This window comes from Saccopteryx leptura, chromosome 1 (genome assembly GCF_036850995.1).
Source record: "Saccopteryx leptura isolate mSacLep1 chromosome 1, mSacLep1_pri_phased_curated, whole genome shotgun sequence".
Lineage (NCBI taxonomy): Eukaryota > Metazoa > Chordata > Mammalia > Chiroptera > Emballonuridae > Saccopteryx > Saccopteryx leptura.
The window spans coordinates 88,559,875-88,569,668 of NC_089503.1; positions in this window are offsets into that span (position 1 = coordinate 88,559,875).

Sequence of the window (9,794 nt, forward strand, 5' to 3'; positions counted from 1 at the left end):
GCAAAGCATATGGAGCCCCTACCTTCATGGGATATCTCCTTTGCTGTCCCCTCCCTGGGAACATCAGGGTCAGCGCAGTGTTTGAACTCACTGAGAGGAAGCAGAGGGAGAGCGGTTGGCCACTCCAGCTCTGTGGGCACAGTTATGGTCACTGGGAGACCCTGTGCAAGTCACTGCTCCATCCGAGTCTCAGTGTCCACATCATAATGGGTACAACACCCCATTTCTCAAGACCTAGGAAACTGCCAATTTAAGATACACCATCTTTAAACCATCAGGAAATTTAAAACACTATTAAATTATATACAATGTTTTCTCTCTACTTGAAAATTTTATTTTATAGTTTTTGAAAGAGCTCTGAGATTTGTTTGGATATAGATTTCTTTTATAAATAATATATTATACTCTCAAGTATACACATTGGAATATATAATTGAAATACATTAGTTATCATAGTCCTAAAACTACTTGCACTTTACGGTCCAATTTTCTGTATAATGGTTGACTTAGGGTCATCAATGCCCTTATTTCTCCACCAAAAATCATTTTCTATTCTATCAAGAGAAAGGATCAACGAAGTATAGCCCTTGGGCCTAATTGAGCCCTCTACCTATCTTTATAAATAGCGCATTATTGGAACACAGCCATACTCACTGGTTTACAGGTTGTGTATGGCTGCTTTCATGTTATAATGGTAGTGCTGAGTGGTTGCATCTGACCCTGTATTGCTTGAAAAGCCAAAAATATTCCTTATCTGGCCCTTTAAAGAAAAATTTTGGTGACCTCTTATCCAGAGCATGAAATTGCAGCATTTCTTTCAAGCACTGCACTTAGTTGTTGGTTTGCACAAAAATCTGGATTTGTGGGCATCCCTGGAATGGTGAATATCACATTAGGGCTCCACTGCTCTGTTCCAAGCCATCCTGCATACATAGTAACTTTTCAATTCCCAATGTATTCTTTTTGACAACATTTTATTTGTTTAACTTTAGGATTTATTTTAGAGAGAGAGAAAACAGGATATGGGTAGAGAGATAAATTTGTTGTTCCACTTATTACGCATTCATTGGTTGATTCTTGTATATGCCCTCACTGAGGATCGAACTCACCAACCAGCTAAAATATCCAGGCAAGGATGAAGACATTTTAAACAGCACCTGTACTGCACATGTGCAGTAACCACCATGCACAAAACTTAATTGATTTGACAGTATGAACAGCTGTACCAGAGTTTGCATGAGATCAGGCAATGACAATGATATCACACCAGTGAGATCCTACTGATTATAAGATGCATCCTCATTTCAGGTCCATTAAAATGAGAAGAACAAATGTACATCTTGGAATGGATGAAAGACTGCAACAGAGCTCCCTGATATAGTTGAAGGCTCAGGTGTTTAAACAAGATGATGTGTGTGACCCTGAGCCACGCTTGATGCTCAGTAACTGTTAGCTGTCAGTCTGTAATGTTGTTGAGGTGAATGTTGTGGAGGAGCCATCGTTTCTACAGGTGAGACCTGGAGACACCCCTCTCCGCTTGGATACAATGGAGCAGGTGAGAAACTCTGAGCGCAGGTTGGGAAGACAGAAGGTCAGGCTGCCGGGTGAGGAGTACGGTGCAGGTGTTGGGAGAGGGCTTCTGGGTAATGTCCGGGAGATAGGACATAGAGCTCAGCTGCTATATTTCCCTCCAATAGACTGGCTAACCTGATGGTAGATAAATGTCTTCTGCTTTGGAAAGTGTGATATTGAGAGGGAGAGAGCTCCTGCCTGATTCTAAAGAACCCCAGGCTCCATCCTGCAGCAGGACCCCTGGGCCTCAGGAGGGATGCATGAGTGTGAAAGTGTTGGGGGTGGGCAGTTCACAGTGGGATCTATAAAATCCATCCTGGATGGTTGACTGCAAATGGCTTTGCTTCACATGGCCACTTATAAGAAGGTTCAGAGTCTTCCACATGGCCATGACCTTGTAGGGAATGACTCAACCTTTTGGTTTTGGTTATGTGTCTTTGAGTCAATGGACCATGCCTGATGTTCACTATGGACTCTGGCACTATGACCAGGCCTGAGTCTTTCTCTCTCTGCAGAGGGATGGCATGGAGGCTGTGCCAGGGCACCTGTCCCTGGACCTGTCGGCTGATGTCATGACCTTGAAGTAGCGTCCAATGAGCTGATGAACCACTTGTGGGACACCTGAACTATGAGAAGAGGCAGGACACCAGGTCCCCTTGGCATCAGGAAGTATGTGTCCTGTTCCTGTGCCCTGGCCCTACCCACTGCTCCATCTGGTTGTTACAGGTACTTGGCCCAGCATTCCTGGGACAGTGGCCCCATGGGTAACTCAAAACTTGGGAAGATTGAGAAACTGTCAGGAAGAATCTTAGGGTGTGGGAGTCAGGCAGAGCCCTGGTAGAACACCACCTAGAAATAACATAGATTTCATAAGCCCACAATGACAAACATTCTGCCATCTGCTGCCAACTTTCCCATCACTCAGTTTAAAAAGGGAGGCAGGAAGTGTCAGTAGTGCACATCTGGTCCAGGGCTCTGCTGCTCTGATGTCCTGGATTTCTAAGACCCAGCAGAGATTGGAGTCACGCTCCAAGAAACGGTTCTGGGGCTCCCTGCTGCAGTGCCCTGTGTCCCAGCACAGTTAAAGACAGTTTCAGGAAGAGCAAAGGGAAGCCGCTGTGCAAAGGTGTGACTGTTAGTTCAGCTCGAGGAGTCTGGGCAGGTGGTGGAAAGGAGAGACTGTGGTGTTTGCAGCTCAGAGTCAGCATCTGATCTTATTTTCCTCTTACCTTGTCTTGCTTTCTTAAAAATGTTTGATTATGGCGATGACGTCAGAGTAATGGCGGGGTAGGAAGCGATACCGATAAATCTCCCCCAAAACTCAACAAGATCTTCAACCAGAAACAGAAAAACCTATACTTGGAGCTTCCAGATGCTTCGCAATACACCCAAAGGTATGATTGAGTGAAAAATTGGCTAAATATATAACCAAACCCCGAAGGAAATAGGGAGTAAGAAATGCTCCGCCTTCCTCACTAACCTAAACAGGGCGGCTTTCTCTGGTAACTGTGAATATAGAAACTGAGGCGGGCAAAGGGGGTGAATACAAACGGCCGAACCAGGCTGTGGCACGGAGATCCAAGGCGAGGAAAATCTGATCCTGTGGCAACCGGGGCAATACAAGCTAACACTCGCGCCAAACCCAAACAAAGAAAGACAAGCGGCACGGCCATTTTACCCGGTCTCCTGGTTGGTGCGCAGTTAGTGGGCGAGAGATTTCTTCCTAGGCCCCGGGAGTCAGTGCCTGTGTTGCCCCACGGAGAGGCAGGGTCAGAGGCCTTTCTGTGGGCCGAGGGCAGAGTCTCTGGGCAGCCCCAGCGCCCTGGGAAAGCCACGCACGGGAGGGAGTGAGAACTAATTCCAATGGTGGAGATTTTCCTTGCCGAGGGTGTTTCACTCAGAGGGAAAGTGGCCGGCCTCATATCCTGGTTTGCGCGCGCAGATAAGGAGTGAGCGATTCCTCCGAGTGCCTCGGCAGTGCGCGCCCGTGTCATCGCACAGAGGAGCAGAGTCAGGGGCCTTTGTGTGGGCCAAAGCGGAATCTCGGGCCGCCCCAGCGCCTTGCAAAAGCCGCACACGGGGACGGAGCGAGACTCAATTCCAACGCTGCAACTTTTCCCTGCTGTCGGGGGTTTCACTCAGAGCGTGAGACTGCTGGCCGGATATCCTGGTCTGCGCGCGCAGCCAGTGAATGAGAGTTTTCTCCAAGCGCCCTGGAAGTGGGCACCCGCTTGTGTTACTGGACAGAGTGGCAGAGCCAGAGGTCTGTGAGTGGGTGGAAAGCCCGCCTGATTGCCAACGAGACTAAAGCACAATACATGACATTGCCATAGAGACTTATCAACTGCAAACCTCCACCTGAGCGTGCCAAAGGGGCAAAACCCGGGGTACAGAGTCACTGACCAGGAAGAGGGAGAGAAAAGAAAAAGCAAGAAGATAACCTCTCAAAATCAAGAATAATCTGCAGACTTTATAACCTATCCCATTTTATTATATTTGTTCGTTTGTTTCTCTTATCTTCATTCTTGATACTTTTTTTTTTCCTCCTCCAATTTGGCCGATTAACTCTCTACCGGTCTTACTCTCTCCTCTCCTTGAACTACACTACCCATAAGTGTTACATCTTCCATTATCTTTTCTCTTCTCTTCCTTTCACTCTATGAGGGTTGCACTCCAAAACCCTTAACTCTCTCTCTCTCTCTCTCCTTTCTTTTTTCTTCTTTTAGTGGTTCCCTCTTTTTTTCTCTCTCTCTCTTTCTTTTCTCCCTCTATATTAGTTTCTTCCTTTCTCCTTTACATCTCCTCTCATTCAAACCTCAATAACAAACAAATTATCTTATCTGGGACTCAAACTTATGTTTGTGGCATTTTGGGGGGTTTTTACTTCACCTTTTTAACTCACTAGCAGTGCTCCCATCCCTGGCTCTCCATATTATCTAGTTCTTGTTCCACTAAATACAATAGTAATTTTTTAATTTGTCCCCCCATTTTTCCGTTTTCCTCTTAATCCTCTCATCATAACTCTTAGACAACCAACACCTAAAAGTAAATCATTTTATTCTTGACCCAAATTTTTTCCCTATTTGCTTTTTGTGGGTCCATATGCTCTTTTTTTTTTTTTTTTTTTTCTTTTTCTTTTTTTGCCCCTTTATTACTTTTCCCCAATTCAGGCCCTCCATCACAGGCATTGTTTGTTATAATTCACAGTCCACCACAAGATTTTCTCAAGAAAGAGGGGAGAGGAGAGGAGAGGAAAAAAGGAGGGGGGGAATAATTTCCTTTTTTTTTTTTTTAATTTTTATTTTATTTTATTTTTCTTTATTTCATTATTTTTTTTAAAAAAAACAACTCTTTTCGATTTTTTATTTTTTTTATTATTTTTTTAAACTTTTTTATACTTTATTAAATCTCATTAATACTATCAACAAAACCACCCTCAGATGCCATTAAGGAAGAGAAAATCGAATATCATGGATACAAAAGAAAGAGAGGTAACACAGCTAGATGAGGAAAAATCTATGGAGAAAAAATTTAATATATTGGAAACCTTGGAGCTAAATGACAGAGAATTCAAGATAGAAATCCTAAAAATCCTCCGAGATATACAAGAAAACACAGAAAGGCAATTTAGGGAGCTCAGAAAACAACTCAATGAACACAAAGAATATATGTCCAAGGAAATTGAAACTACAAAAACAAATCAAACAGAGATGAAAAACTCAATTCACGAGCTGAAAAACGAGGTAACAAGCTTAGCTAATAGAACAGGACAGATAGAAGAGAGGATTAGTGAAATAGAAGACAAGCAACTTGAGGCACAACAGAGAGAAGAAGAAAGAGACTCAAAAATTAAAAAAAATGAGATAGCCCTACAAGAATTATCTGACTCCATCAAAAAGAATAACATAAGAATAATAGGTATATCAGAGGGAGAAGAGAGAGAAAATGGAATGGAGAACATACTCAAACAAATAATAGATGAGAACTTCCCAAGCTTGTGGAAAGAACTAAAGCCTCAAGTTCAAGAAGCAAACAGAACTCCAAGTTTTCTTAACCCCAACAAACCTACTCCAAGGCATATCATAATGAAATTGACACAAACCAACAGCAAAGAAAAAATTCTCAAGGCAGCCAGGGAAAAGAAGAATACAACATATAAAGGAAGGCCCATTAGATTATCATCAGATTTCTCAGCAGAAACTCTACAAGCTAGAAGAGAGTGGACCCCAATATTTAAAGTCCTGAAAGAGAGGAACTTTCAGCCACGAATACTATACCCATCAAAGATATCCTTCAAATATGAAGGAGAAATAAAAACATTCACAGATACAGAAAAGATGAGGGAATTTATCATCAGAAAACCCCCACTCCAGGAATTACTAAAGGGGGTTCTCCAATCAGATACAAAGAACAAAAAAAAACAGAGCCACAAGTAAAAGCTCCAAGAAGAACACAATAAAACCAAATTTAAACTGTGACAACAACAAAAAGAAAGAGGGGGAGAAGATGGAGATTAACAGTAGCAAAGGACGATGGAGTGCAAAAGTACTCACAAAATAGTTCGCTACAATGAACAGGGTAGGGACCCTTTTCATTACTCAAAGGTAACCACCATTGAAAAAACCACCACAGAAGCACATGAGATAAAAAAGATAGCAACAGAGGAAAGATGTATGGAATACAACCAAATAAAAACAAAAGATAGAAAAACGAAAGAGAAGGATCAAACAAGACACAAAACTAACAGAAAGCAAGATATAAAATGGCAATAGGGAACTCACAAGTATCAATAATTACACTAAATGTAAACGGATTAAACTCACCAATAAAAAGGCACAGAGTAGCAGAATGGATTAAAAAAGAAAATCCAACTGTATGCTGCCTACAGGAAACTCATCTAAGTAACAAGGATAAAAACAAATTCAAAGTGAAAGGCTGGAAAACAATACTCCAAGCAAATAACATCCAAAAAAAAGCAGGTGTAGCAATACTCATATCGGATAATGCTGACTACAAGACAGGAAAAGTACTCAGAGACAAAAATGGCCATTTCATAATGGCTAAGGGGACACTGAATCAAGAAGACATAACAATTCTTAATATATATGCACCAAACCAAGGAGCACCAAAATATATAAGACAACTACTTATTGATCTTAAAACAAAAACTGACAAAAATACAATCATACTTGGAGACCTCAATACACCGCTGACGGCTCTAGATCGGTCATCCAAACAGAGAATCAACAAAGACATAGTGGCCTTAAACAAAACACTAGAGCACCTGGATATGATAGACATCTACAGGACATTTCATCCCAAAGTGACTGAGTATACATTTTTCTCCAGTGTACATGGATCATTCTCAAGAATTGATCATATGTTGGGCCACAAAAACAACATCAGCAAATTCAGAAAAATTGAAGTTGTACCAAGCATATTTTCTGATCATAAAGCCTTGAAACTAGAATTCAACTGCAAAAAAGAGGAAAAAAATCCCACAAAAATGTGGAAACTAAACAACATACTTTTAAAAAATGAATGGATCAAAGAAGAAATAAGTGCAGAGATCAAAAGATATATACAGACTAATGAAAATGACAATACGACATATCAGAATCTATGGGATGCAGCAAAGGCAGTGATAAGAGGGAAGTTCATATCACTTCAGGCATACATGAACAAACAAGAGAGAGCCCAAGTGAACCACTTAACTTCCCACCTTAAGGAACTAGAAAAAGAAGAACAAAGACAACCCAAAACCAGCCAAAGAAAGGAGATAATAAAAATCAGAGCAGAAATAAATGAATTAGAGAACAGAAAAACTATAGAAAAAATTAATAGAACAAGGAGCTGGTTCTTTGAAAAGATCAACAAAATTGACAAACCCTTGGCAAGACTTACCAAGGAAAAAAGAGAAAGAACTCATATAAACAAAATCCAAAATGAAAGAGGAGAAATCACCACGGACACCGTAGATATACAAAGAATTATTGTAGAATACTATGAAAAACTTTATGCCACTAAATTCAACAACCTAGAAGAAATGGATAAATTCCTAGAAAAATACAACCTTCCTAGACTGAGTCAAGAAGAAGCAGAAAGCCTAAACAGACCTATCAGTAGAGAAGAAATAGAAAAAACCATTAAAAACCTCCCCAAAAATAAAAGTCCAGGCCCTGACGGCTATACCAGCGAATTTTATCAAACATTCAAAGAAGACTTGGTTCCTATTCTACTGAAAGTCTTCCAAAAAATTGAAGAAGAAGCAATACTTCCAAACACATTTTATGAGGCCAACATAACCCTCATACCAAAACCAGGCAAGGATGGCACAAAAAAAGAAAACTACAGACCAATATCTCTAATGAATACAGATGCTAAAATACTAAACAAAATACTAGCAAATCGAATACAACAACATATTAAAAAAATAATACATCATGATCAAGTGGGATTCATCCCAGAATCTCAAGGATGGTTCAACATACGTAAAACGGTTAATGTAATACACCATATCAACAAAACAAAGAACAAAAACCACATGATCTTATCAATAGACGCAGAAAAGGCTTTCGATAAAATACAACACAATTTTATGTTTAAGACTCTAAACAAAATGGGTATAGAAGGAAAATATCTCAACATGATAAAGGCCATATATGATAAACCATCAGCTAACATCATATTAAATGGCACTAAACTGAAGGCTTTCCCCCTTAAATCAGGAACAAGACAGGGTTGTCCACTCTCTCCACTCTTATTTAATGTGGTACTAGAGGTTCTAGCCAGAGCAATCAGACAAGACAAAGAAATAAAAGGCATCCATATCGGAAAAGAAGAAGTAAAGGTATCACTTTTTGCAGATGATATGATCCTATACATCGAAAACCCCAAAGAATCCACAAAAAGACTACTAGAAACAATAAGCTAATACAGTAAGGTCGCAGGATACAAAATTAACATACAGAAGTCAATAGCCTTTCTATATGCCAACAATGAAACAACTGAGAAGGAACTCAAAAGAATAATCCCCTTCACGATTGCAACAAAAAAAATAAAATACTTAGGAATAAACATAACAAAGAATGTAAAGGACTTATATAATGAACACTATAAACCATTGTTAAGGGAAATCGAAAAAGATATAATGAGATGGAAGAATATACCTTGTTCTTGGCTAGGAAGAATAAATATAATCAAGATGGCTATATTACCCAAAGCAATATACAAATTTAATGCAATTCCCATCAAACTTCCAATGACATTTTTTAAAGAAATAGAGCAAAAAATCATCAGATTTATATGGAACTATAAAAAACCCCGAATAGCCAAAGCAATCCTAAAGAAAAAGAATGAAGCTGGGGGCATTTCAATACCTGACTTCAAACTCTATTATAGGGCCACAACAATCAAAACAGCATGGTATTGGCAGAAAAATAGACAATCTGACCAATGGAACAGAATAGAAAGTCCAGAAATAAAACCACATATATATAGTCAAATAATTTTTGATAAAGGGGCCAACAACACACAATGGAGAAAAGAAAGCCTCTTCAATAAATGGTGCTGGGAAAACTGGAAAGCCACATGCAAAAGAATGAAACTGGACTACAGTCTCTCCCCCTGTACAAAAATTAACTCAAAATGGATCAAAGATCTAAACATAAGACCTGAAACAATTAAGTACATAGAAGAAGACATAGGTACTCAACTCAGGGACCTGGGTTTTAAAGAGCATTTTATGAATTTGACTCCAATGGCAAGAGAAGTGAAGGCTAAAATTAATGAATGGGACTACATCAGACTAAGAAGTTTTTGCTCAGCAAGAGAAACTGATAACAAAATAAACAGAAAGCCAACTAAATGGGAACTGATTTTTTCAAACAACAGCTCAGATAAGGGCCTAATATCCAAAATATACAAAGAACTCATAAAACTCAACAACAAACAAACAAACAACCCAATAAAAAAATGGGAAGAGGATATGAATAGACACTTCTCCCAGGAAGAAATACAAATGGCCAACAGATATATGAAAAGATGCTCATCTTCTTTAGCTATTAGAGAAATGCAAATCAAAACGGCCATGAGATACCACCTCACACCTGTTCGATTAGCTGTTATTAGCAAGTCAGGTAATAGCAAATGTTGGAGAGGCTGTGGAGAAAAAGGAACCCTCATACACTGTTGGTGGGAATGTAAAGTAGTACAACCATTAT